Source organism: Cervus elaphus, chromosome 12 (assembly GCF_910594005.1).
Source record: "Cervus elaphus chromosome 12, mCerEla1.1, whole genome shotgun sequence".
NCBI classification, from domain to species: Eukaryota; Metazoa; Chordata; class Mammalia; order Artiodactyla; family Cervidae; genus Cervus; species Cervus elaphus.
The window spans coordinates 34,727,040-34,754,092 of NC_057826.1; the positions used below are offsets into that span (position 1 = coordinate 34,727,040).

Here is a 27,053-nt window from a genome sequence, read left to right on the forward strand (position 1 = left end):
TGTCTTTTAAATCACATAGTGTAAGCATCTTGACATGCTCAGTAGGCATGTATATTTTATACAACATGCAGTAGCTAAAAAAAATGTTCTCTAATCCAGCACATATAGTAGCTTGGACTGACATGTATAGTATAGTAGCTTGGATTGGGTACCCATATAGTAGTTGGATTGGGTACCCATATAGTAGTTGGATTGGGTTGACAATCTAAAAAAAAAAAACTGGTAAAAGCATTCAATTATAAAAATGATACTCTCATTATTTATATATATCAATTGACATTTATTCATAGATATTTAAATATATGCGCATACACTCATTAACAAATGTGGTACAGCAGCAACGCCTTGTATTTGATGATGGGTCCAACTTTCTGGAATTCCCAATTGTCTTTTCTGGATAAACCAGAAATCTGCTATGATTTTCAAATTTAGTGTCTTTAAAGGAGGAAAAAAAACTCCAAACAGCTGAAAAGCAATCTGACTGGGGAAGCTGCCTAGATTTCTATGAATTTCCCCCTAATCTTTTAAAATTATCTTGTTTATACTTAATTTGGCCACAATTTTTGTTTTTTTTTTTTAAGCAAATTCATCATTGACAAGTCTTTCCAAGACAACAGTATAGTTTTCATAAAAACACTTTTCCTTTTCACACTCATATATCATCTGTTTACATAATATTTAGCTACATGTCCTCAATGGAAAAAGTACAACTGGCATAAACAGGTTTGGCAACAAACAACTCTCAACCGGCTTCCAACTGAACTGACTGAAGAAGGAGGAAGGCCACAAGAGAGCAGCTGGTGACTCCAGTATGCCACAGACATCTGGCATTTGCCAGAGGAAGAGAGTGCAACTTGATGGCTGAGTGCATGCAATGAGCGTCTCTGTATCTCGTCTGAGGCTTAACCAAAGAAACAGCTAATGATTTATTTCCATAATGGAGGGGGAAAATGACCAGGTTGGATCTATAGAGGAACTGTAGGTTGGCCTCTAACCTGATGCCTTTCTAAGACTTTGAAGGGTAACTTTGCTTTTTTTACCTTTTAGATTATTGGATGAAACTTCTCATGAGATACAGTAAGTAACACTGCTGTAAACAGGATAAAAAGAAAAAGTAACTGTGCTTTTGGCTAAACAGAGAAAAATGAAAAGACAATGTATATTATGTAACTACATAAGTATATATGTTTGTATTATACAGATACATGGATACTTTTAAATACATAGTATATAATATATAAAAGTACATACACTATATGGACTTCCCTGGTAGCTCAGTGGTAAAGAATCTACCTGCCAATGCAGAGACACGGGTTCAACCCCTGGGTAGGGAAGATCCCCTGGAGAAGGAAATGGCAATCTACTTCAGTATTCTTACCTGGGAAATCCCACAGACAGAGGAGCCTGGAGCACTACAGTCCATGAGGCCGCAAAGAGTCGGACATGACTTAGTGACTGAACAACAACATATACTATATAAATATTTTTAAGTATATATATATATATTTTACTATATACTGAAAAAAAACTAGCATATTATATATAAAAGTATATGTGCTATACATGTTAAATATGAAGTATATATTATATAAAAATACATATACTTTGGGAATTCCCTGGTGGTCCAGTGGTTAACACTCGGTGCTTTCACTGCTGGGGCACCAGGTTCGATCCCTGGTCAGGGAACTAAGATCCCACGAGCCATGTGCATGGATGCTAAATCACTTCAGTTGTGTCCCACTCTTTGTGACCCAATGAACTGTAGCCTGCAACTCCTCTGTCCGTGGGATTCTCCAGGCAAGAACACTCAGAGTGGGTTGCCAGGCCCTCCTCCAGGGGATCTTCCTAATCCAGGGATTGAACCTGTCTCATTATGTCTCCTGCAATGCAGGTAAGTTCTTTACCACTAGCACCACCTGGGAAGCCCCACAAGCTATGTGGTACAGCCAAAAACAAAAACAGAAGACATATATATATGTATATACACTTAAAAATATCTAGCATATTATATATAAAAGTATATATGCTATATAGTTTTAAGTATATGTATGTCTATATATATTATGAATAATATACTGCCTTTTAGTTACAAATATGTATAAATATATGTGTATATACAGATGTCTATTGTTCAGTTGCTAAGTCATGTCCAACTCTTTGTGACCCCATGAACTACATACAGCATGCCAGGCTCCTCTGTCCCTCACTATCTCCCAGAGTTTGCTCAAATATATGAGTGCATATACTTATCTGATGGTATGTTACAAGGTGTGGAGCTTCACATTGTATTTTAAGATCCTTTGATAAAAAACTTTAGTCCCTAAAATTCCAGCTGCATTGATTGGGTTAATTGCCTTGGTTCAGTACTTCAGACCTCAGTCCATCATTTTACTCATCATTGCTATTATACAGAGTTTGGAAAAAAATATTTTGGACGAAATGTATCTGAGGCTGAATCCAGTCTCCGTGTCAGGGAGTAAAAGTCCCTAATGGTCCATCATGGCTAGTTCCAGTTTGCAATACATGCAGCTGTGAGGGATGGTATATTTAAAGGGGCTTTATTTAGCTCTTGAGTTTTATTTATTTATGATTTATTATTTACATCCTGCCTACTTCCACAAAGGATCTGAGGCAGCGTGGCTCTTCAATTAAGTCCATTCTAAATCAGCTCAGTCACTGCTCCATCATCCTGCTACGTCCAACTTCAATGAGTCGTTTTCCCAGTGTAATCAATTAACCCGGACCCCTGTGGTCCGGGCCTCCCACTGAGCACCAAAGTGGCGCATTTGCAGTCTGTGGCCTTTGGTTTGCGCAGGGAGCCACCCAGCAGCGCAGGACATCCTGGCCGAACTTCCCAGGGCGTCCCCTTTGGTGGCCCAGCCTCTCTGGGGGGTGCATGGAGTGTGGAGACCCACAGGGTTGTCGGCAGCTCCACATCCTGTGCCAAGCGAGCAGAAGAGTGGTCTCAGGACCCTGCCTGGTGAGAATGTAGGGCATCAGTAAGCACCCCAACCAGCAGAGGTCTCCACCAATATGTTCAATGATCACATACCCTTTCATGTGAAGCAAGAGAATGGGTAAAGCCTTGACCTAGGCTCCTAGGGATCCTCCATTCCGTCGCATCTCTGACTGAATGGAGCAAACCCCCAGAGAAAATGTTTAAAATAGCCCTGATAAAAATGGATACCACCAGGGAAGGTGGCAGGTCTCCTGTGAATCCTGAGACAGTCCTCAACCAAGAGGTATCTCAAACACATCACAAGCTATGGAGATACTGATCCCCTCAGCCTTTGAGCAGTCAGGGATGGCCCAGGGTAGCTGAGTAACCCCAGTGTGCTGAATAAATATTAGCACTTTCTCACGTGCCTGGGCACGTAAAGGACTGAGAACCAGTCATAGCCACACAGAAGTGCAATCCTAAACATCTCCTGTCTACAGTACGAGAGCTGGAGATAAGATGGCAGCTAGGTTCCCATTAATACTTCCTTGCCTGATTCCTCACGTACGATATCAGGCCCTCACAAGAACCCTGTGAGTGAGGCATCCCCAATTTACAGGGACACAAACTGAGCCTCAGAAAAGCCAAGCGACTTACTCAGAGTTATCTTTTTCAAAGCACCAGACTGGCCCCAATTCTGCTCATCTACCTCTTGCATAGTGTACAGGTGTGTCCAATTCCCATCTGATTTCTCTTCTAACAAATAGTCTTAAAAGATGTCGGAGTGGGACTCAAAAGTGAAAAGTAAGGACATTATTCCGGGAAAAAGAGTTCTTTGGAGAAGCTCTGTGAAGATGGAATAACCCTCATTTGGAGCATCATGAATGGTGGAGAGGGCAGACATGGCTGTAGGAAGAAGAGACTCTTCTTGTTGGGCAGGCTGACTGTGAGAGTCATGGCTACTTGAGCAGGATGTCGAACAAACTTCTGGATATGTGAGTCTGAGGCTCGCCGTAGGAGCTATCTAGTGATGGGACTTGGTGATCATTTGCTCAGGAAAGAAGGCTGAAACTTTGGGGCTGGTTGAAGTCTGGCAGGAAAATATAGACCAGATCTGGACCATGAGGGAGGTTCTCTGAGTTTCTGTGAGAGGTCTGGAAGCTCAGCAGCTCCAGGCTAAAATTTCTAATGAATTGGAAAGCCTGATAGTTACACCTTCCCTTTAAGCTCCTTTCACATCTACTTCTTGGGGTTCAATTTAAGAATATTCGTGACCTCAGGGATACTAGAATGTAAAGCTGAGCTGGGATGTTAATGGTATCTTTACCCCACAGAGCCTTGGCTTCTGGGCCAAACGGAACAATCTTCAGACCCTCCACATCTACAGAACTGCAAAATAGAAACCCAAAGAGGACATTCTCACCCCCAAAGGATAGGTGGCAAAAAGGCTGGCTCTTCGTTGACCGATTTCAACAATCCTCATATGAAATTTCTTGACACTGTCACTTACTGCACATGGCTGACCTGGCCTACATGTGCAGCTGCTCCCTGGGTAGGAGCTGGGGGTCATTTTATATCACTGTACCACTACAGAGGACAGACTGGTGCTCATGCCTTAGCAGGGAAATCAGCACAGCTTTGACAGCAAGATTGCAACACTCTCTGAAAAAAAGCTTGACCACAAAACTAGAAATAGTACTTCCAGCTGATCTCAACTCTTCCCCTCCGAAAATCCAGCATCTGACTTCTCTACTGGTAATGAACAAGCAAGACCAACAGCCCAATCACATTGCTAATTCTAGCCACCTTGGAAAACAAAAAAGGAGTCAGGGAGGAAATCTGTGCTTACAGGGATGGGAACACAATAGGGCATTGAGGAAAAGTATCTCTGTGAGCTGATACCTCCTAGTTGGTCCAGTGGTTAAGATTCCGCACTCCCCATGGAGGGGTCCTGGGTTTGATCCCTGCTCAGGGAACTAGATCCCACCTGTCACAACTAAGAGCCTGTATGCTGCAATTAAGACTGGCACAGCCTAAATAAATAAACAAATAAAGATAACCATCAAGGACCTATTGGATAGCACAGGTAACTATATTCAATATTTTGTAATAACCTATGAAAGAAGGGCTTCCCAGGTAGCTCAGTGGTAAAATATCTGCCTGCCAATGCAGGAGACGCAGGTTCAATCCCTGGGTTGGGAAGATCCCCTGGAGTAGGAAATGGCAACCCACTCCAGTATTCTTGCTTGGAAAATTCCATGGACAGAGGAGCCTGGTGGGCTACAGTCCATGGGATTGCATGAGTCGGACACGACTGAGCACACATGCACACACATACATAATGGAAAATAATTTGAAAAAGAATATATATAATTGAATCACTGTGCTGTACAACTGAAATTAACACAAATCGCAAATCAACTATACTTCAAAATAAAGAGAGAAGGATTGGCTGATTACTAGTTTTAGTTTCTCATTACATCACAGATACGTGGTCGGTAGATTAATTTACTTCAGTGGCCAGTGTCCCTGGAATATTTTATAGTAAAATATTTTAATGGCTAATATTAACTATAATTTATCACTGTAAGTTTAGTGAGGAAATTGAAAAATGATCACACTACAGGTGTTAGACACATCTATAGATTAGATTGAATGCATGCATTCCTATAAAAGGCATCCTGAATACCAGTCAATTTGGCACTGGCTCCCCCTGGAAAATAGTTGTTAAGCTTCTCCAGGGGACGGAGAAATGGAAAATAATCAGGTTATTTGTCCCCTTGCCCTGTGGGCTTGGCAAAATATGAGAAAGTACATAAAAAGCTAGTCGTGGAATCAGCTTTACTACTATTTTTGCTACTTATTTTAAAGCACATCTTTATAAGTATCTCAGTACCTCTTACTATCTCAGCAGACAGGTCTGTCTCATATATCAAGAGCTACCACCACCAGATAAGCCAGGTTCACACTCAAGGGGGAAAGTCCAGGGAACACTGACCTATGGAAGGGACCCAGACAGGAGTCCACCACACCAAGAACAGAAGCCTCTCCAAAGGCACACGTTGGGGAGAGAAGACTTGACAGCTTCAAAGCAAAGTGTCTCTCCCCATCAGCAGGGACTAGTACACCATAATGTAACCAGTGAGAAACAGCTTACAGTGACATGACATCAATAGCTACTGAAGGGGTGAAGGGTAAAAACCAAACCCAAGGTTATGGGAGGGCTGAATTCTACAATAAAGACATTTATAGTGTAAGAATCTAACCAATTCTGCCCATAGGATTTGCATTCATTTCTCCAATGTCCACCACAAAACTAGCATCCTCAATAGTATTCATTATAATAATAAATAGGTATTGATCATTTATTATATGTCAAACACTGTTAGGCATTTTACATGTATCAATTTCTTGCCTCTTCAAGGCAAACCTATGAAGCAAATTCTATTAACATCTCTATTTTACAGATGATAACTTGAAACCACAGAGAGGTCAAGTACCCAATATCACACACCTAGGAAGAGGTAAAGCCTGGATGTGTACCCAGGCATTTTGGCTCCAGAGCTTCTGCACTTAACCATTCTGCTTCACTGCCTCTCAGTGAGGAGGAATGTCCAAGTGAGATAAAGAAAACAATGGCAGTGAATAAAAGGGGCTCAATCTACAGCTTACTGGAATAAATTCAGTCAGCCAGTTCCTATTACTTTGAGTCTGTCTTTCCCAAGGAAAGTGGACACTAGGATTGCCCCTACTTCCACCAGCACCAATCCCATGTCCCCTCCACAGCAGAGAGGACATGGAACTTGGGCAGACTGATCCATTGATATGGTCTCTGAAAAAGTATATCTTCTACATGTAAAGTAACGAGCTGGCATTTTTGCTTATGGATTAGCCTCCATTAGCTTCCAATTTGTGAAGTGTGTCTTCCCAGACCATCCATGAGGCCACTAATCAAATCAACCTTCAGTTCTGCACAGCTGTAGGTCAGACCCCACTCTACAAAGACAAGAAGCCAAAGAAAAGCAGTGTCCCTTGAAGCCCAACCCAAAATAGTCATTCTAGTGAACAGCCCAATTCTAACAAATCATCTCACTTCTAAGAGAGAATAAAAATAAACACCATTTACTGAACACTTCCTATTACTGAGGAGCTGTTTCACAGGCCATCTTCCTTGTGCATTCTTCTGTGTTCTCCCTGGGGACAGAACAGGAGTTTGCTAGCCATGGAATGAAGGCTGGCGGTTCCCAAATATCACAGCTTAGCACTTCTAGGACAAAATTTACATTAGCCTGGGCTTCTCTGGTGGCTCAGCCAGTAAAGAAACCGCCTGTGATGCAGGAGACCTGGGTTTGATCCCTGGGTTGGGAGGACCCCTGGAGAAGGGAATGGCTACCCATTCCAGTATTCCTGCCTGGAGAATCCCATGGACAGAGGAGCCTAGTGGGCTACAGTCCATGGGGTCACAAAGAGTTGGACCTGATTTGAGCAACTACGCACACATGCATGTGGTTTAATAAGAAAAATCTAGACAACCCAATATGAGTTTTTCTGGAAGCTCTATGTGTGTAGTATACAGGACTCTCCTTTATTTTAAGATTATATTCTTTCTACTTCTAGTATTGAAATATCTTTTCTTTTATGAAAAGATTATAATATTATATGACAATTCTACTATTGCTGTTTTTAATATCCTTACTTCCCAAGACAAAAAGCTAACAACCCTATGTTAGTTTAGGGTTAACTCCTGAATTAAAAAAAAAAAAACTGTTGTTAGATCATAAAATATGATACATATTATAGGGTCACTAGCTTGGGGGCTGACATCCTGGGTTTTGCCTGACCTCAACCACAGAGAAAATTTAGAAAAGGGACCAGTGGTTGGTGGAATGTCCCCTGTGCCGATGTCTTTCCTGCTAAGCTCCTTCTGACCTCCAGTTACCCCTTTGGTCCCCAGTGGCTACTACCAATAGGAATTCCCTGTCCTTCCTGGCCAAGCTGACGTGCTGGGCAGAGTTCAGGACACAGCTTTAAATGTGGTTTCCTGATTAGCAGAGAGACTCCAGTTAGGCAGGAAGGAGTTCAAGCTAGAATACTGTATGTCATAATCATCTACCAGTTCTTAGGAATGAATACATCAACAGAAGTGACCTGGAGCAAAAAAGCATTCCTGAGAAAATCCCCAGCAACTCAGCGAGAGACTCTTGTCACTGCACTTCATCTTTTGTGTATTCTTTTGACAAGAAAGTGACACATTTAAGACTCAGTTACTCTAAAATGTCATTCAAGATGAACAATATTTGAGAAGGTTAACGATGACTGAGAGAAATTAGTGCTAACAGGAACCAGATAAAATATCTTCATGACTTCCTGGCTAAGGAAGAGGGTGATAAGAAGAGACCCTCCCCCCCCACCACCACCACCAAAAAGGAGTCAGGAAATGGGATAGTTGCTATGGTTCTGCCATTAGATTGCCTCAGAATCTTGGTAGAAACCATTCTCAGGTCTACTTTGATCGGCAAAATGAGGCTGCTGGCCACTCTGAATCCCCAAATTCCATGATTCTGTTCATTGTCTGGAGAAAAGAACACACTACCTTCCTGTGTCAAGGACTGTGAGAAATAATACTGAAAGAAAACTTTGAGGGTCAAGTGGGGAGTTCTTCAGGGGTCTCAAGTCCCTAGTAGACACTGATGAAAGATGAGCCCCAGGAACAGAGCCCTCAGAACACCTCCAGAGGGGATCTCCCCAGAATGAGCTTCCAGTCAGAGAAGAGAAATGAAGGGGGGCTTGTACTGCTGACAGCAAGAGAGAGAAGGTTAGGAGGAGACCAGGAAGAAAATAGGAGGGAAAGAAACACAGAGAAGGCCAAGACCTATAAGAAGTGGGACCCTGTGAGTATCAAAAGCATGTGAAGAGAGAGCCGAAGTGAGGTGGACTTTGCAAGATGTTGACAGCATATGGAGGGGGAGTGAAGAAAAAGAAGAGAAAGCTGGAGAGAGAGAGGGGACAGAAGAGCAGACAGACAGCAAGGAAAGAGGGAAAAAGATCATCGAGACCTCTGCCTCTCATTTTGAACTTCTCAACTCTCCCACCATCCATTCACCAAAAAAAAAGTCACCAGATGTGAGGTCCTGTGGTACCCTGCCAAATTAAATAGAGAAAAACTGCACCCTGAAAGAGAATAAGAGAGTATCGTTTTCTCTAATTCAGTGAACGCAGAGACAGCCCATCTATAGACAGATATGGAAGAAAAAACTCCAGGAAGGGTCCATAGCCTTAAAAAAAAAAAAAAAATTCTGGGCTAAGCTATCCAGAAATAGAACATTTTGATTACAAAATAAAAACTAGGTCAATAAGATAATGGACATGATTTAAATGAAAATCACAGTATTTGTAATGGGCTAAAAATGGTATCAATATTACTGCAGAGAAGGAATATAATTAAATGTATTTTTAAACAGCAGCTCTCCGCCCCAGCCCTACAAATCCCAGGCCGGCCACCAGCGCTCCTCCACCTCATCGCAGAGGAATGTGCTGCTATGCCACAAGTTGGTGTGAAGAATGCAGAGTTTCCTACTACTTTAGAAGATCCCAAATGACACTGGTGAGCTACATTCTTTCACTCAAAGATCACTGTGATTCATATAAAGCAAAGGCAGGGAAAGGTTAGGGATCTGACCGTCTCATTCTTTTACCATTTTGACTGTATGGCTAGGAAATAGGCCGTGGGGGGTCTGACTGCCACAGTTCTCTCTGGTCCACTGAAACCAGAAGAATTCCAGACCATCCTAGGAGGTGGTTATAGATCCTCAGAGGTTTAGCATAGGCTAGGAATGAAGAGAAAGGGTAGAAGTGCAAACTTGTGGTTTTCTTTCTACAATCAGTGGTGTGAACTTGCGGAGACTTTCACACCTAAGTACAATGGATCTTTTAAACCCTCACAAGGAAGAAGGAGGCAAAGAGGAGCAAGATGAATTAGCTGGAAGCAATAATGTTCTGGACAGTGAAGACAATTACTAAAGTTGGCACACAAAAGTGCTTGGGCATTGCCTCAGATGTCTATATAGAAGCCCAGGCCTAGGATTCTATTTGGATATCAAAGGCCCTTCCAAATTTGGATGCCCTCGGAGATCAAAGAAAGGTTATGATGAACATATTTCTACTTTAGAATATATATGTATATACACATATGTATAGTATTCCTTACTTAAGGAGATGGCATCAATATTTACACCACAGATACCTCAACTAAGCTATCAGCATGACTACATATACATATTAATCATCCAGAGTAGATTATTTTCAAAATCTCTTTGTACGTAGTGCATATCTACTAGTAAGTTTTTTAAAAGAATTAACTCTTTTAATACATTTAAATTCCAACCTACCAATTTAGTAGCAAGGCATTCATTCATCCTTAGAAAGCACAAACTTACCTCCCATGAGGAAAATCTGTTAAATGACAACTGAACTTGTCAAAAAAAGAAGAGCAGAGAACTCAAGCATTTTATGTTACGACTAATGTAACTGAACTCCCTCAGGGCAATTAAGTGTGTGTGTAAAATATCATTAAGTTAGTGTCCACTTCACCCCCTCTTTACTTTATAATAAAAGACATTTCAATAAGCAGTGAGTTGACAGATACCACAGTCATGAGTCCTTTCTGTAAGTGACAGAAGGAGCTCTAAAGGTCTGGTATTCTGAGTCAAATGAAATAAGTCACTATAATAGGTCTTGAGGAATTCTAAACCAAGAGAAAGACCAGAAAGTTAAGGACCATCTGAGCTCCTCCTATCACTCTCGGGATTGTTCTTATTTATAGTTCCTCCCTATCACCACAGCCTCTAAATCTTGAAATGGAAATAGTGAAGCAAAAGTGTGCCAAGGGTCATCACAGACCGGGGAAAACTTCTGCGATCTCCAGAAAGCACAGAGATCCGTTTTCAGATGAAAAGCACTCAGGCAGTATCGGTTTTAACTCTGACCTTCCATGACCTCAGTCTGGAGATTCTGATAGGGATGAAAAAAAAAAAAGAACTAAAAGGCCAAGCAAGTTGAAAACCACTGAAAGAACACTCAGTGCAAGCCTACGACATGGGCATGCCTCTGTTCTGCAAGTCTGATGGGGGGAAATGGATTATTTATAGGGGAAGGGAAGAAGGATGACAAAACAAGCTCTTGATAAACAGGATAAAAGCTGATGCTGGGAAAAGGCATCACTGTCATTTGCACTTTCATGGGATGAACTCAGTCTAGCAGTGACTTGGGTATATTTTGGCTTCTCAGCAGGGAGGGACCAGCTGGGGGTTGGGGAGACTGGTGTTTGGGGAGAAACAGCTGCTTGAGCATGAACGTCGGAAGGAAGTCCTCTTCCCTACTGCCAACCCACAAGACAGAATTGTAGCCCAGTCACAGGAGCTACTATAATGAGACAAAAGGGGACAAGACTGAGTCACTGCCGATCAGTGTCCCAAGAGCTTTGACAATGGGACCGTTCCAACAAGTGCAAGAAGGGAAAACACCAGCCACTAACAGAGAGATCCTTGCCTATAAACAGGACTTGGGGAAGGAATTCTAATTTTATCTATTTAGGCAACTATTAATTACTTACACAGGTTCAGGAACGGGATGGATGAGCGAGTCCATAGTGATGTCAGGGTTTCGCTATAAACAAGATATAAACCCTCTATTCCAAGTCTTTTATCTCAGGGGTCCCTAACTCCCGGACCACAGATTGGCACTGGTCTATGGCCTTTTAGGAACTGGGCCACACAGCAGGAAGTGAGTGGTGGGCAAGCTAGAGAAGCTTCATCTGTGTTTACATCTCTGTTTACAACTCCCCATAGCTCACATTACTGCCTGAGCGCTGCCTCCTGTCAGATCAGCGGTGCCCTACTGATTCTACATTATGGTGAGTTGTATAATTATTTCATTATATGTCACAATGTAATAATAATAGAAATAAAGTGCACAATGTAATGTGCTTGAATCATCCCCAAACCATCTCACTCCCATACCCAACCCCAGTCCACGGAAAAACTGTTCCACAAAACCAGTCCCTGGTGCCAAGAAGGTTGGGGACCCCTGTTTCATATGATAAAAGTTGTGAGTCTGACTGATTTAACTCACTTTCCTTCACTTCTCTTCTGTCTACCTGCCAGTGAACTACCACACAGGAGGTAAGCGGGAAGACAAGAGAGCTCTTTCTGTAACAATCATCTCCTTAGAGTTCTCGATGACCCCTCCATTACCCTATTTGTACATTAGAAGTCAGTGATTATAATACAAAACCTTGTTCCTTTTAATAGCTGTTCTTTCCAATGGCTAAAAGTCTGAACAGACTAGGAACGAGTACCAAATATATCAACACTGGCCATTTTAATGGGAAAAATATGAAATATATATTTTCATGTAAATGGAAATCCTGCATTATAAAAGCAGGCAAGATGATTATGTGTGACAAATACTTCAGGCAAATGAGAAAAAGTAGGAAAAAAGTTCCCCCTTCTAAAATAAACTAATCTTTTTTCAGCATACAATTCTCCTAAATTCTGACATTTATGCTTGCTTGAAAAAACAATTTAAATCAACACTTCCCACTCTGTTATTCCACCCTGAGGCATAAAAATTTGATTAAATAGCCTAAAAATGCTTTCATGCACAAGGAACAGGCAAAAACTGCCTTGCACTGTGACAAAGTCAAGTGACAACCCGACTTCCACCCCGTCGTGGTGCTGGCACAGGGCTAATCTTGAGTTCTGCCTGCCCGCTCTCTCTCCCTTCCCTCTCATCCTTTGAGAACCACACCAAAGCTTCCCAGCGTGGGCTCTCCCAGTGATCACCACCACACCATGCCTGTCTCTTCAAAAACATCTTCTCTGTTTCAACATCACAATCGGAATGGCATATTCCTCTCCTGGGTCCATCCCAAAACAGGATCCTGCCACTTCCCAATTCCTGAAACCTCTGTCCCACTCATGAATACTCTTGTCCATTTTCTCTTCCTCTTCTAGCTCCTCCTTTCCCCTAAAACCTAATAAACCACAACTCGTCAAGTCACGGGACAACTCCAGGATCACATGTTCAACTGTCCACTTGACAGACAGTCCCACTAAGATGTCTCATGGGCATTTCTAGCTTAGTACGTCCAAAACTGAATTCTTGAGGTCCCCAACTCAATAAACGGTAACACTCATGGGAAAAGCTTAGAATCACTCCCAACTCCTTTCTATCACTCACACCACATATTTCCTCTGACAATCAACAGAATCATTCTGCCTTGAAAACATATTTCCAGAACCCACCCACTTGTCTCCACGTCCACCATTGTTATCGCTGGTCCAAGTTATCAGCACCCCTCACCTAGAATACTAGAGTAACCTATCTAAGCTCCCTAGTTCCACCCTTATACTTTCACTTAAGTCTGTCCTTAAGTGAGAAGACCACCTCAGAGTGGTCATTCACAAAGTAAAATGAAACCTATACTCCTTCTCAAACTTTCCAAAGGCTTCCCATTACACTTAGAATATAGTCCAAAGTTTTACATGGACCAGGCAGCTCCTGACAGCCCCACAGCCTGTAAAAACTACCACTCTAACTACATTTCCTTCCACTCTTTGCCTTATTCACCCCACTCCACTCACTGACTTTCCTACTATTTCTTAAATGCTGTTTAAATCCTACTATTTAAAATCCTACTATTTTTTAAATAACTCTGCATGTTTTCTGTGGTACATGGATTAAATATTATTTCTGTGTAAACATTAAATCTATTCATCTATCTACCAACCTGCTTTTCAGATATAGCCTTAGGATACACACTCTGTCTATAAGGCATCTCAAGCTAGATGTCCCTCTGCCAACATAAATTAGACACTGCAGAAAGGAGCTGTTTTTCCATCACTAGGCTGGAAGCCTTGAAGTAGCTGCCAACCTCCACTGTACTTCAACCCACAGTCAGTCAGCTGCCAAATCCTGCCACGTTCCCCACCACAGAAGTCCCGGTTTGCCCTTGCCTCTCGTTCCCTCTATTCAGCCTTGTGTCGTCTGCCCCACTCATCTCATGTATGAAACCCCACACCTCCCCCAGTTGCCCTGTAGCTTCCTCATATTGCCGTAACAAGTGTCCTTCCAGAGGGCTGACAAGGGCTTCTTTCTACACTCAAGTTCGGGTCCATGCATGTCAGCTCCATTCCTCCTCCTGTTACCTAATCCTTCCACTGCCTTCTTCTGTCCCTAGGCTGTCCAGTATGACAGCCACTAGCCACATGTGGCTCTTTACATTTCAATTAATTAAAATTTAATAAAGCTAAAACTACAATTCCTCAGCTGCGCTAGTCACATTTCAAGGGCTCAGTGGCCACATGTGACTGGTGGGCACTCTGTCAAACAGCACAGCTACTCCATGAATTGAATTCTAATTCAGTTTCTATCTCTTTCAGTGCTTGCTCAGCTGTTACGTCCTTACTATCTGCTCAATAAGGTTTAGTATTTTAGATCGAAAGCTTTTGGGGGTGGGGTCGATACTTAATGATGCCAAGCACAAAGAACTCTTTAAAGAGTATGTTTTAATAAGGGTGGTAGCACAGTGGGAAAGCACTTAGGCTTTGGAATTACCCTGCATCTGAGTTCTGGTTCTGCCACTTACTTGCCAAGGACCTTGGGCAAGTTATTTAATCCCTCATCATTCTCAGTTTAAGCATCTGTAAAACAGAGAAAATAATAACTGTCTTCCTCATAGAATTGTTGTGATAATCAAATGAGAACAGACCTGTACATCTCTTAGCAATGAGTGATACATAATCACTCACTAATGTCAGTTGCTGCTCCTGCTGCTGATATCAGTTATTCTAAATAGTTGTAAACAGAATAAACTTCAATCCTTGAGGAAGTTGGAAGCGAGATGAAAGAGAAATTCTGAATGCAACGGCTCTTCTTACAGAGTCAAATGAGTATCTTCAGATACAATGTGATGGATATTACTTAAATATCAAACTGTGGAAAATATGTATCAGTGTAACATAAATTTGAACATTTCCATTCTGCTTCTTGTATGAAAGCTGCATAGAGTTTCCAGTTCTTTGGAAAATTTATTTCAGGGACAGTGGAACCTTGCTTGGCAAGTTGAATAACTTTCCATTAGTTAAATGCAAGAAAGATGATTTCATTTAAAAAGTGAAATGTGGAAAGTGGTTAAACGGGCAGGATATAACTAATCATACTAGTCTTTTCAAAAATCTGAAAAACAAAACAATAATAGAGAGAGAAGAAAGACTTATAATGGAAAGCACATGTGGGTATTATTTTACATTGAGTGCTTAAAGGTTCATCATCCCAGTGAACAAATAAGGTGGGTACACACATTCCACACTTTCAGATCATTAAGATCTCTGCCCTTTTATCCTCAGTAGCTGGAATTCAGAGGTGGGCCCTGAATCTGGGGTAGCCCAAGCAGAGAAGCCATTCATTAGGCCTCCTCTTGGACAGGGAGTATTAATATTAATAGTATCTTCAACTGGCTCTCACCTGTATAATTGCATGATATGAATTCAGCCTCCCTCACTAAGACTTGACTCTCTGATGTGAAAATTAGTGGTGCTGTTAATGATGTAAGCAGAACCCAGGAAGGGGGCACCTCTGTGGCTCTAAGGCAGAGAGGGTCATTTAGAGGAGCTAACCCTGGAACCACGCATTCTATCTACATATAGAATAGAGTCAATATCATACAGCCCCAAATCACACGGTTCCATTTACTTGGACTTTACAGGAAGAGTTACTGATTTATGATGAGACACAGAGTAACAATACAAAGGATCGTATATTGCAGCTAATTTAGGAAAGCCCCCAATACATTTTTACTTTTGATTGTTGTGGAAAACAAAGAAGCACAGAATTATATAACAAAATCCTACCAGCTATATGAAAAACAAAAAAGAAAGATACAGGAAATCCTCTCCAGAGGTTTTTCAAAACTTAATACTTCTTAGCAGTCAAAACTCATTTAGAGGGAAACAGAGAAGTATTCTGGATTCTCAAAACTTGAATCATCATGTGAAAGTTTTTTTAAGCAAGAAAGCCTTAAATGACTTTTACTGTCATTTTTTAAAAGATCTAAAACAAAAGGAAAGCTTACTTTAATACTTTGATGCTTCCATAATGTTGACAGTTATATTTTCACAATTCAAATATATTCTCCAGCAGAGCACCTGATTCAGTTTTTGGTGGAAGAAAATAAAATTCAGTATGCATAAAGTCTTGTGCTTTTTTTACAAACAGGTTTTGTTCAAAGGTGTTTTTTTTTTTTTTTACCAAGTATATATAGTCACATACTGTTTTTGTAATTAAGATAATTTAAAGAAACTAGCAGAGTCTTTTATAAATTCACACAAAAGATGTGTTGCATAGCTGTATATTCAGAGCTAATTTCCAACAGTAGTTACATCTGGGTAGTGTGACTCGGGGTTGGGAGGCAGAGAAATAAGACTATTACTTTTTCCCTTTGAATCCTGGAGGTCTATTCAAATTTAATATTGTAGATATTTTGTATAACTCTCTTTTAACTGTACTAGATAGAAATCAAATAAGTTAACTTAAAAATAATTCATATTATTGGACATTAACCTTTCATATCCTTTCACTGAATGTTACTTAATAACTCTAGGTACCATTTTCAGCTAACTCTTCCTACCATTTGAGCATGTGATCACCAGAAAACAGAGGTTCTCAACTGGTACAACTGAGTCAAGCTGTAAATGAAGAAGCTGAGATCCTGAGAGGTTAAAGGATTTGCCTGTTGCATCAGAATTCCTGATACTGGAAACCAGGCTCATCCTCATTTCTTGGGTATCTTGGTTTATGCTTTTTTTTTTTTATCATATCATGTTTTCCCTCATAGATTCTACAACACCACTCATGAGTTAATCTAAGGTCTGAATCATAATCACAAAGTTACTACAGTGTTACAAAAATGTAACTCCTTTATAACTAAAGGTGAACACTGTAATTAACCCTGAGCTTAAATGATGGTCTGTGCAGAGCACCTGTGGAGGCAGCAATGGGAGGGCTTAAATCAGGGATTCAGCAATTTTCTGCCTAAATTTGACTCCTCCACTTCCTAACTATGTCACTAACTGCATGTAACCTCTTTTTTTTTAAATGAATGGTTCTATTGTTCATTTATTTATTTATTAGCCGCGCCATGGATCATGTAGGATCTTAGTTTCCAGAACAGGGATCAAACACGTGCCTCTTGCAAAGGAAGCACAGTGTCTTAACCACTGGACCCCTAGGGAAGTCCCTGCATATAACCTCTTATGCTTTCTTTTTCTCATCTGTAATACTGTAATTGAAAACAATATCTACCTACTCAATGGAACTGTAAGAATGAAACGAAATCATTTATGTCAAGTATCTAGCCAAATGCCTGGCACATAACAGGCACTCAATAAAAGTTAGCTATCATCAAGTCAAATTTAAATTCATAAACTAAGTATAATTTAGAACCTGTCACACTAATTCCTGGCTATTTTCAATCTATTACAACCATAGCATCCTCCCCGAAATTTGATAACAAGGGCTTACCTTTGGGAAAATCTGCATTTACCACAAGTTAGTAACCTTAGAAAAGGCACACCTCTCCATCTCATTCTCCCAGCAATAGGACAAAGAAGCTTGAAAGAGACTTCGTTTTTATCCTCCCCTGCATCATGGCTGGTCATCATGGTTTGCTCTCAAATCTCCAGATCACCCAAGTGACCTCTGACTGTGTCGCCAGCTCACTGCCAAAATGAGAGCTTGTCCTAATGGGTCCCTGGTGGGCCTGCCTGCCTTCCCAGCCTGCGTGAAGCCCCTTCCCTGGGCCCCCAGCTCCATTAGAGACCCTGTCTTCTCCTTCCCCCCAGAGGAGAGGCCTCTCTTCTCTAAGCCAAAAGTGAAAAAGAAAAACAAATCTGTAACTAATTTCTTTTCAATTCTAGAGAAGGTAGTTTTCCACTATTCTCTTCTCTAAAGAAGAAATGTGTAAAATCCCTGTGACCTCTGTAATACAAACACCCTTTGAAGGCACAACAGAATCAGCAATAACTGACAATTTAAACATACCTGGAATACTTTGCCACGCATACTTCTCTGAGTGTCTTATAATACCACAAAACTTCAAACAGCATACCAACCCCTGCCTACCGGCTTAAATGGAAATTAAACTATCTAAGCCCATTGTCAAGGCATTTTGAGGGTGTTTTAAAATGCTTTCTGGATATGATAACAACAACCTATTGAAAGCTCAGGCTGTAAATCTTCAGGTCTAGGAGACCTCCTAGCTCCAGGCTGGTACTTCCATCAAAGGGCAGACATTTGCAGAAGTCTGGTTTAGGAACAAAGTCAAAGGAGCAGCTTTGGATTTTTGGGTGTGAGGCATGCACTGGCTGTGACCAACTACTAGAGAAGAAGATTCATAGTCGATCCATTTTGCATGGAGTTAGACCAATAATGAGCTTACTCAGTGAGTTTCACAATTAGGGCAAACAATTCTGAAGAATGTATTTCTTTTTTCCCCTTTCCTATAGTTCTTCTTTTTCAAATTCAGATTTCTTGAAGAGCAGAAGTAAAGTCAACAGAACAGGGAATGGAGTTCTTTAAAATTAAGATATAATGGAAGGACCTCCCTGGCGGTCCAGTGGTCAAGACTTTGCCTTCCAATGCAGGAGGTGCAGGTTCAGTCCCTGGTCAGGGAGCTACGATTCCACATGACTCATGGCCAAAAGATTGAAACATAAACAACAGAAGCAGTACTGTAACAAATTTAATAAAAGGACTTTAAAAATGGTTCACGTAAAAAAAATTTTTTTTTAAGATATAATGGACATATAACATTTTATTCATTTCAGTTATACTACATAATGATATGATACACACACACACACACACACACTCTCAGGGAAATGAACAAAGCAGTAAGTTTAGTTAATATTCATCATCACACAGTTACAAACTTTTTCTTGTTCTGAGAACTTTTAAATCCCCTCTCTTAGTGTGTTTCCAGTATTGTTTAACTACAACTTCCCTAGGCTTGGCGGTAAAGAATCTGCCTGCAATGCAGGAGACCTGGGTTCGACCCCTGGGTTGGGAAGAACCCCTGGAGAAGGAAATGGCAACCCACTCCAATATTACTGTCTAGAAAATTCCATGGACAGAGGAGCCTGGCAGACTACAGTCTATGGAGTCGCAAAAGAGTTGGACATGACTTTGTGACTAAACAACAACATTAACTATAGTAATCATGCTGTACACTACTCCCCCATTATGTCCATAGTAAAGATTTATTTATCTTATAACTGGAAGTTTGTAACTTTTGACCACCTTCACCCATTTCACCTACTCCTCCCACTTCACCCTTATCTCTGGTAACTACAAATCTGATCTTTTTTTCTGAGTTTGTTTTATTTGTTTGTTTTTAGATTCCACATATAAGTGAAATCATAAGTGAGATGCTATTTGTCTCTATCTCATTTATCTCACAGCATAATGCCCTTAAATCCATCCATGTTGTAAAAAATGGCAGGATTTCATTTTTTATGGCTGAATAACACTTCATTTTAATATATATATATATATGTGTGTGTGTGTGTGTGTGTCTTCTATAAGGAATAGAGTTCTTGGATCAAGGTTCTGACACCCCTGCTCTTGCCTGTTTTTTATGGGATTTTTACCCAGTTGCTGCTGACTCAATGCTTTATTCTTCCTGAACATATGCTTTCCTATTCAGATATTAGAGGAACTAAAGATATAGTTGAATCAGTACATTGACTTGAGATTTTGAGGAAAGGGAGTTGTTTTTCTTCACAGTCCAGGGCTTTCCAACTGCTTGCTGGATTCACTGCTGGGCTCTCCATCACTTAGAGGTTCTGGCAGGCCAGTGACACTGTGTGATACATCTCCTAGTATTTATTAGTGCTCACCAGCTTATGACACCATACTCAGAAAGGCAAGGGTTGCAGGTTTGATTAAAGCAGATTTACCTCCTCCTTGATTCAGAATGCTTTTCTCTTCATCTGAATTTCTGCCCTTTCTCCTCTTTCTCCTCCCCTCCCTCCTTCCTCTCCCTACCCAGGCACCAGGAAGCTGGATCATCCACTTGATAAGATCTTTCATTCCTGTTATTTCATGACTGACAAAGCACCAGACACACAGCTGATATTGGATGAAAGTCTGCCAATGAATGAATGAACCTGGTTTCCATTGCTATCTAGGTAGCAAGGCAAAGACATTCCTGGATTTGGGGCCAGGTCATCACCAGATGAATTCAAAAGGATTCTTTTACAGCCAAGGCTAGACCAATTTGAGGGCAGCAGTTATATCTTGTTTGCAGAACCAGCTCTTGTTTCTGTGTTACCTCTGCTGCTGCTGCTGCTGCTGCTGCTAAGCTGCTTCAGTGTTGTCCGACTCTGTGCGACCCCATAGACGGCAGCCCACCAGGCTCCTCCATCCTTAGGATTCTCTCTACCCACCTCCAGTTCTCAGATATTACCTAGTACTTCTCACAGTGTCCCCATGTATCATACTCCCCTAAATCGATGCTTCTGAACTGTGGTGTTCAAGAAGACTCTTGAGAGTCCCTTGGACTGCAAGGAGATCCAACCAGTCCATCCTAAAGGAAATCAGTCCTGAATATTTATTGGAAGGACTGATGCTGAAGCTGAAACTTCAATACTTTGGCCACCTGATGCGAAGAACTGACTCAACGGAAAAGACCCTGATGCTGGGAAAGATTGAAGGCAGGAGGAGAAAGGGACAACAGAGGATGAGATGCTTGGATGGCATCACCGACTCAATGGACATGAGTTTGAGCAAGCTCTGGGAGTTGGTGACGGACAGGGAAGCCTGGCATGCTGCAGTCCACGGGGTCACAAACAGTCGGACACGACTGAGCAACTGAACTGAAGACTACTCTACAGCCTAGACAAAGCCTCATTTAGTCTTCTACCTGCTGTGGGATATCAGAAAAGAAACCTGGTAAGTAGCTCAAGCCATAGTGCTGGGAGAAGATTAGATTTATGCATTTTAGAAATTAATATCTTATTTTAGAAATTAATATGCATTTAGAACTAATATCTACCTTCCAGGAACTCAAAATTTATTGATGTCTTAGTTAAAGCCTAGGTTAGAAAATTAAATGTTATTGCTTCTCCACACACACACACACAAAGGGCTCCTCATGGAAACTACACTGGACCTGAAGTCAGAAGAGTTGGGTTTGCATCTTGGGGATGCCTTTTATTGGCTAGTTATGGTAAGCAATACATGTACTCTCTCTGATCCAAAATGTTATCATATGCAAAATGGAGGGGGGAATGCACCATCACACCATGTTGTTCTACGGATTAACTGCAGTTTAATTTACAACATGGTTTGTCAAATCTGATGTAGTAAGTAAATAAGCAAGGTAAAACAGTACAGAAAAGAAAGAATAAGAAGACTAGTCCTTGAAAGTCAAAAATAAAAGAAGGGAAAACTGGTACCACATGAAATGAGTTTCAGAGGAGACCTGCTATGATATGCAGGGCCACACATACTCATAATATCAAAATTACAAGTGGTCTCTGCCTATAGACCCAGAATTATTGGTGATGCTGGTGATGAAGAAAGAAGTGACAATGATGATGCCCTTACTGAGTGAAGGCCAGGTATCTAAAACTATTCTGAGCACTTTCTATGTTTTACCTTGTTCAATCTAACAATAACCCTAAGAAGTAACTCTGTGTGTGTGTGTGTGTGTGTGTGTGTGTGTGTGTGTGTGTGCGCGCGCGCGCATGCACATGCTCAACATGTTCAAGTCTTTGCGACCCCATGGACTATACAGCCTGCCAAGTTCTTTGATCCATAAATTTTCCAGGCAAGAATACTGGAGTGGGTTGCCATTTCCTACTCCAGGGGATCCTCGCCAGTTCAGTTCAGTTCAGCTCAATTCAGTCGCTCAGTCGTGCCTGACTCTTTGAGACTACATGGACTGGAGCCCACCAGGCTCCTCCATCCATGGGATTTTCCAGGCAAGAATACTGGAGTAGATTGCTATTTCCTTCTCTCCAGGGGATCTTCCCAACCCAGGGATCGAACCTGGGTCTCCCACATTGCAGGCAGATGCTTTATCGTCTGAGCCACCACCCAGAGATCAAACAAACCCATATCTTCTGCATCTCCTGCATTGGCAGGCGGATTCTTTATCACTGCGCCACTGGGGAAATCCCAAGAAGTAACTACTATCCCCATTTTAATTCATCATACAGTGCAATTCCCTCTGAGCATGTACATTTCTTTTCGATAGACTGTTGAATGAAAGGAGAAAGGCATCAGGAAGTAAAAGCAGACTTTTATTCATCAGGACTGAAAGGCTGAGACACAGAGAGGTGAAGGTCAAGAGCAGGGCTGGAATGAAGTTACGGACACTGAAAACAACCTGGGAGAAGCCTAGTGGGAAAGACCAAAATGAAATTCTTTATAATGGAAGACAAAACGTAGTCTGCCTGGAAGGCGAAGGCCAGTAGGAAGCAAAGAGAATGTAATTGTTGGGAAATCAACAGAGATTAGACCGTGGCATTTCCCCCACAGACTGCCCAGTGCAGCAGGCACACTAATCAGCAGTGTTATTCTCGGAGGCACGACCTGCCACTGTGACAATTGAGGGCTGGGGTGAGGGCACACTGATGGAGCTGCTGCCATCCCAAAGCCTCATGCCACCTCTGAGTATTCAGCACCATTCCTGTGAGCAACGACAAGAGGAAACAGCTAGAGCTAGCTGTCACCACCAGACTGCTAATGAAACCAGAAAGTCTGCAGACAAAACTGCCACCAGCTTCTTCACAATCAAACGACCCCCTGGAAGAGTCTAAATTCAGAAAAGGAGCCCCTTCTGCTGGGAACAGTTTCCCTCGTGGTGAGTCCCCAAACAGACTTGTCTTAGAGCCCATCAACCCAAATGAGATCTATAAATCCTGACAATGTCTTTGCTGTTTTCTATTTTTTTTTCTACTTCTAAATCAATAAATAATCGATTCTGTGTCAGTTGGGACCTCTTACATCCCAAACAGAGATAAGAGATTTCAGGGATTAGCTCCAGATCTTTATGGCCATGCAACAAATTTACAAACCAGAGTAAATGGTGGAAATCCATGGCACAGAAACTGCCAGATACTGTAATGAGGAAGAGAGACAGAAGGAGACACAGAGAGGCAGAAAGAGATAGAGTGGAAGGAAGAAAAGAAGAATAGGGAAGAGAAAATATGTCTAAGGAAAGGGTACGTGGTCTTGCTTAGTTGGGGGAAGGAAACAGAAGCCATTCTCTGCCTTGACTTGCTTGGGGTAACAGGTCTGCCCATGGTGATCTGAAGGCAAACGGAAAACAAACTGCAAAGGTTATGATTATTTTTTTTAATCAAACACAAGTACTGTGCTCTAATTAGCTAATTTATGCAGACTTTTTGGCCAAACAGATCCTATGAAAATAAACACAATTCTGAGGATTCGGCACTTTTAAAGGGGAAATTTGTCAATAGCAGCATGTTAGATCTCTTCATGTTAGATCCTCATCAAGGAGCCAGATGTATTAGAACTAGAAACTAGTAGCATGTAAGCATGTGTGTGTGTGTGTGTCTGTGTGTGTGTGTTCTAATCAACGCCGACTTGACATTTAAAACATCTAATCAACACAGGCAAGTAGCAGGCACGACTGGCATCCTGAGGAAATGGATGTAGTGTGATATGAGCTGGCCTCTTGGCAATCCCAAAGCAGAGAAGAAACAATCTAAAATCCGCAGGACTGAACATGGGGAAGCAGGCTCCGCAGAGAAGTGCTGACAGAGTCTGAGAGGGAGAGGAGCTATCTGAGGGGGAAGGAGGGAACCACTGATGCCCCCCTCCCCCAACAGGCCACCTTGGCAGCTGCTGCTTCATGTGACCCAGAATGCAGTGGCCGTGAGGACTGGCCTGTGCGTGCAGGGCTGGTTCCCCCCTCTGTCCCCCCACTCCCGACCCTGATGCCTCCACTGGAAGAGAAGGCAGAGCGAGAGGAGAACAGGATGCTTTAGACAAGCACGTAACGCACACGAGAAACAAAGATGCTGAGATATTTCACCAAGGCTCAACCGCAGTGTTTCTTGTCTTGCAGCTTCGAGACTGCAGGGTAGAGGAGATCACAGCGACAACAGTAATAATAGCTGCCATGTATTCCACGCCCCCACACACCAGGCAATGTGCTAAGAGCTTCTCATGAAATATTTAATCCAATTCTCACAATACCTCTGTGATGCAGGTTATTTCCCCCATAACAGAGATGAAGAAACAGAGGCTGAGACAGATTGAAGTCATTGCTGGCACAGTCCACAGAGCTGCTAAGCCATGCCCCTTCCTCTAGTGCGCGAGCCTCGCTCAGCCGTTTAGAGAGAAATGGGATTCTGTGCCCTAAGGTTAATAAACCTCAACCTGGTCAGATTTTAACAAATAGTAAATGCTAAAAGGTAAAAGCAACCCTTCTAATATAGAGAGGAACGTTTTTTCAACAACAGCATTTATAATAGAACTGGCTACATGTCTACCCGCCATAACATCAGTAGACACTGGATCCAGAAAATAAAACTAACTCTTCAATTTCTAGCTTGGCTGGGAATTATTACAAATAGTTTTCATGATAATAGAAATTAATTTCAGGATTCTATTATAACTCAAAGTATCCTCTACCCTGAAACAATAAGTGACTGGCCTGTCTCCTTGTTGCTGTTCAGTTGCTAAGTCGTGTCCAACGCTTTGCGACCCCATGGACTGCAGCATGCCAGGCTTCTCAGTCCATCACTATCTCCCAGAGTTTGCTCAAACTCACGCCCGTTGAGTCAATGATGTCATCCAACCATCTCATCCTCTGTTGTCCCCTTCTCCTCTTGCCCTCAATTTTTCCCAGCATCTGGGTCTTTTCCAATGAATCGGCTCTTCGCATCATGTGGCCAAAGTATTGGCGATTTAGCTTCAGCATCAGTCCTTCCAGTGGATATTCAGGGTTGATTTCTTTTAGGATTGACTGGTTTGATCTCCTTGTGGTCCAAGTGACTCTCAAGAGTCTTCTCCAACACCACAGTTCAAAAGCGTCAATTCTTCAGCTTAATCTCCCAGAGAAACCTTTCTGACTGCTCAAGGAATAGTAACGAAAACGGAGCTTTTCTGTTGTTGATGATTTTTATTGAAGTATAGTTGACTGACAATGTTGTGTTAGTGTCAGGTGTATAGCACAGCAAAAAGTGTGTGTGTGCTTTTATACACACACACACACACACACACACACACATATATATTCTTTTTCTGATGCTTTTCCCTTATATGTTATTACAAAATGTTGAGTATAGTTCCCTGTGCTATATAGTAGGTCCTTGTTGGTAGAAATATTTGACTTATAGACGAATCTGCTTTTAAATCAGGAAATTTAACAAACAGTCTGTTTGATAATTTACTATAACTTCTCTTTTTCTTTCACATTTATTCACATTTATGTTAAGAGGGACTATCTATAAAAGCTTGTAACTGAACGTGCAAGCATGCTCAGTCATGTCCAACTCTTTGCAATCCTACGGACTGTAGCCCACTTCTGTCCCTGGGATTTCCCAGGCAGGAATACTAGAATGGGTTGCCATTTCCTACTCCAGGGGAATCTTCCCAACCCAGGGATTGAACCCACGTCTCCTGTATCTCCTGCATTGGCAGGCAGATTCTTTACCACTGAGCCACCTGGGAAGCCCCAAAAGTTTATAATACCTATCCCCAAATAGTCACCTTCAGAATGTCAATATTCTAGAATGCGATTGTGTAGGTTCAAGGTAAAATATTAATGTACACAGAAATTTGGGTAGGATTAATAGAGCCATCTTAGCAAGACAAATGGGGCAAATGCCATGAACAACACTGTGGGAAACATCAGGTTAGAATGCTCAGACCAGCTGCTCCGTGCTGCGGCTCCCAGATACAGTCACCCATGAATCATGAGGATGACAGTTGCCCTAAACCTGCGGCATTCACCAAGTGGCCTGCTCAAGCAAAGACAAGACTCTGCTTCTGCTCCTGGAGAGTGAAGACTCCATATGTTGCGCCATAATCTCCTCGGAGCAAAAATAGCTTGGGGATTTATATCCCTTCCAGGAAGGAAGGATGTATGAATGATGACCATTTGGCAAAAAGCGACCAACACTGGGACTTTGCAATAACTGAGCTGTTTTGCTGCCCAAGACCTTCCTTAAACATAATCAAGATGTGTCAGCAGAGGCTATTGAGTCTGGGCATTGTTTACTGGTATACGAGGAATTCTTAATAAAAATTTCAAGAATTCAAGAGATCCTCAGGGGCACATGAAACAAAAGGAAAAGAAATTTCATCTGCTGGAAATCCTTAAAGGCCACTTAGAACCTTCTGCAGACAACCAGTGTCAAAAAAGGGTCAAGAAGTCATCCAATGTCCTTAACAAGGCTACCTTCCACCCTTGCTCATTTCTCTTCTCCTTGAGGGGCCAGGACTGCTGGAGGAAGAGACTTCCCTTCTCTTCCGAGGACGCCACTGACAGCTCTGCACCCACTAGGCCTCCTTCCACTCTCCTCTGTGCGGACACACAGGACTGACGGTCAGATCGCTTCTCCGTGTAAGACACTCACTTGACTCATGAGAAGCTTTGGACGTTCTCTCCTCCTTAATGATCCTTCTTCATTTGGCTTCTAGGGCTCCATTCTCTCCTGGCTTTCAGCCAACCTCACTGCTGGCTCCAGTTCAACCTCCTTGGCTAGTTCCTACACTACTCTTTGACTCTTGATACTGAAATGACTCAGTTCTTAGTCCCTATCTCCCCCCATCTTCTCCCTCTCCTTCGGTAACCTCATACAATCTCATGCCCCATAGATGATACTTAAGGCAAGCAACTTCCAAATTTAATTAAATTTAAACTTCTACCCTTAATCATTCTCTTGAATTCTAGACTTGTACATCCAACTGCTTATTCAACACTGGACTTGGAGATATAATAAACGTCTCAAATTCAACATGTCCCAAACTGAAAGTATTTTACACATATTAAGTCATTTATTCAGAACCACCATGT

At 41.8% G+C, this 27,053-nt stretch overlaps 1 protein-coding gene and 1 long non-coding RNA gene across 4 annotated transcripts in view; one reads left to right on the forward strand and one right to left on the reverse strand.

Annotated features, from left to right (window-relative positions):
* SAMD4A (sterile alpha motif domain containing 4A) overlaps positions 1–27,053 on the reverse strand; it is a 221,876-nt gene that overhangs the window by 127,310 nt on the left and 67,513 nt on the right. The gene's annotated exons all lie outside the window — the stretch shown is intronic.
* LOC122704857 lies at positions 9,416–20,142 on the forward strand. Its single transcript, XR_006343959.1, has 3 exons — positions 9,416–9,542; positions 11,785–11,849; positions 20,046–20,142. It is a non-coding gene; the product is annotated as an uncharacterized LOC122704857 (long non-coding RNA).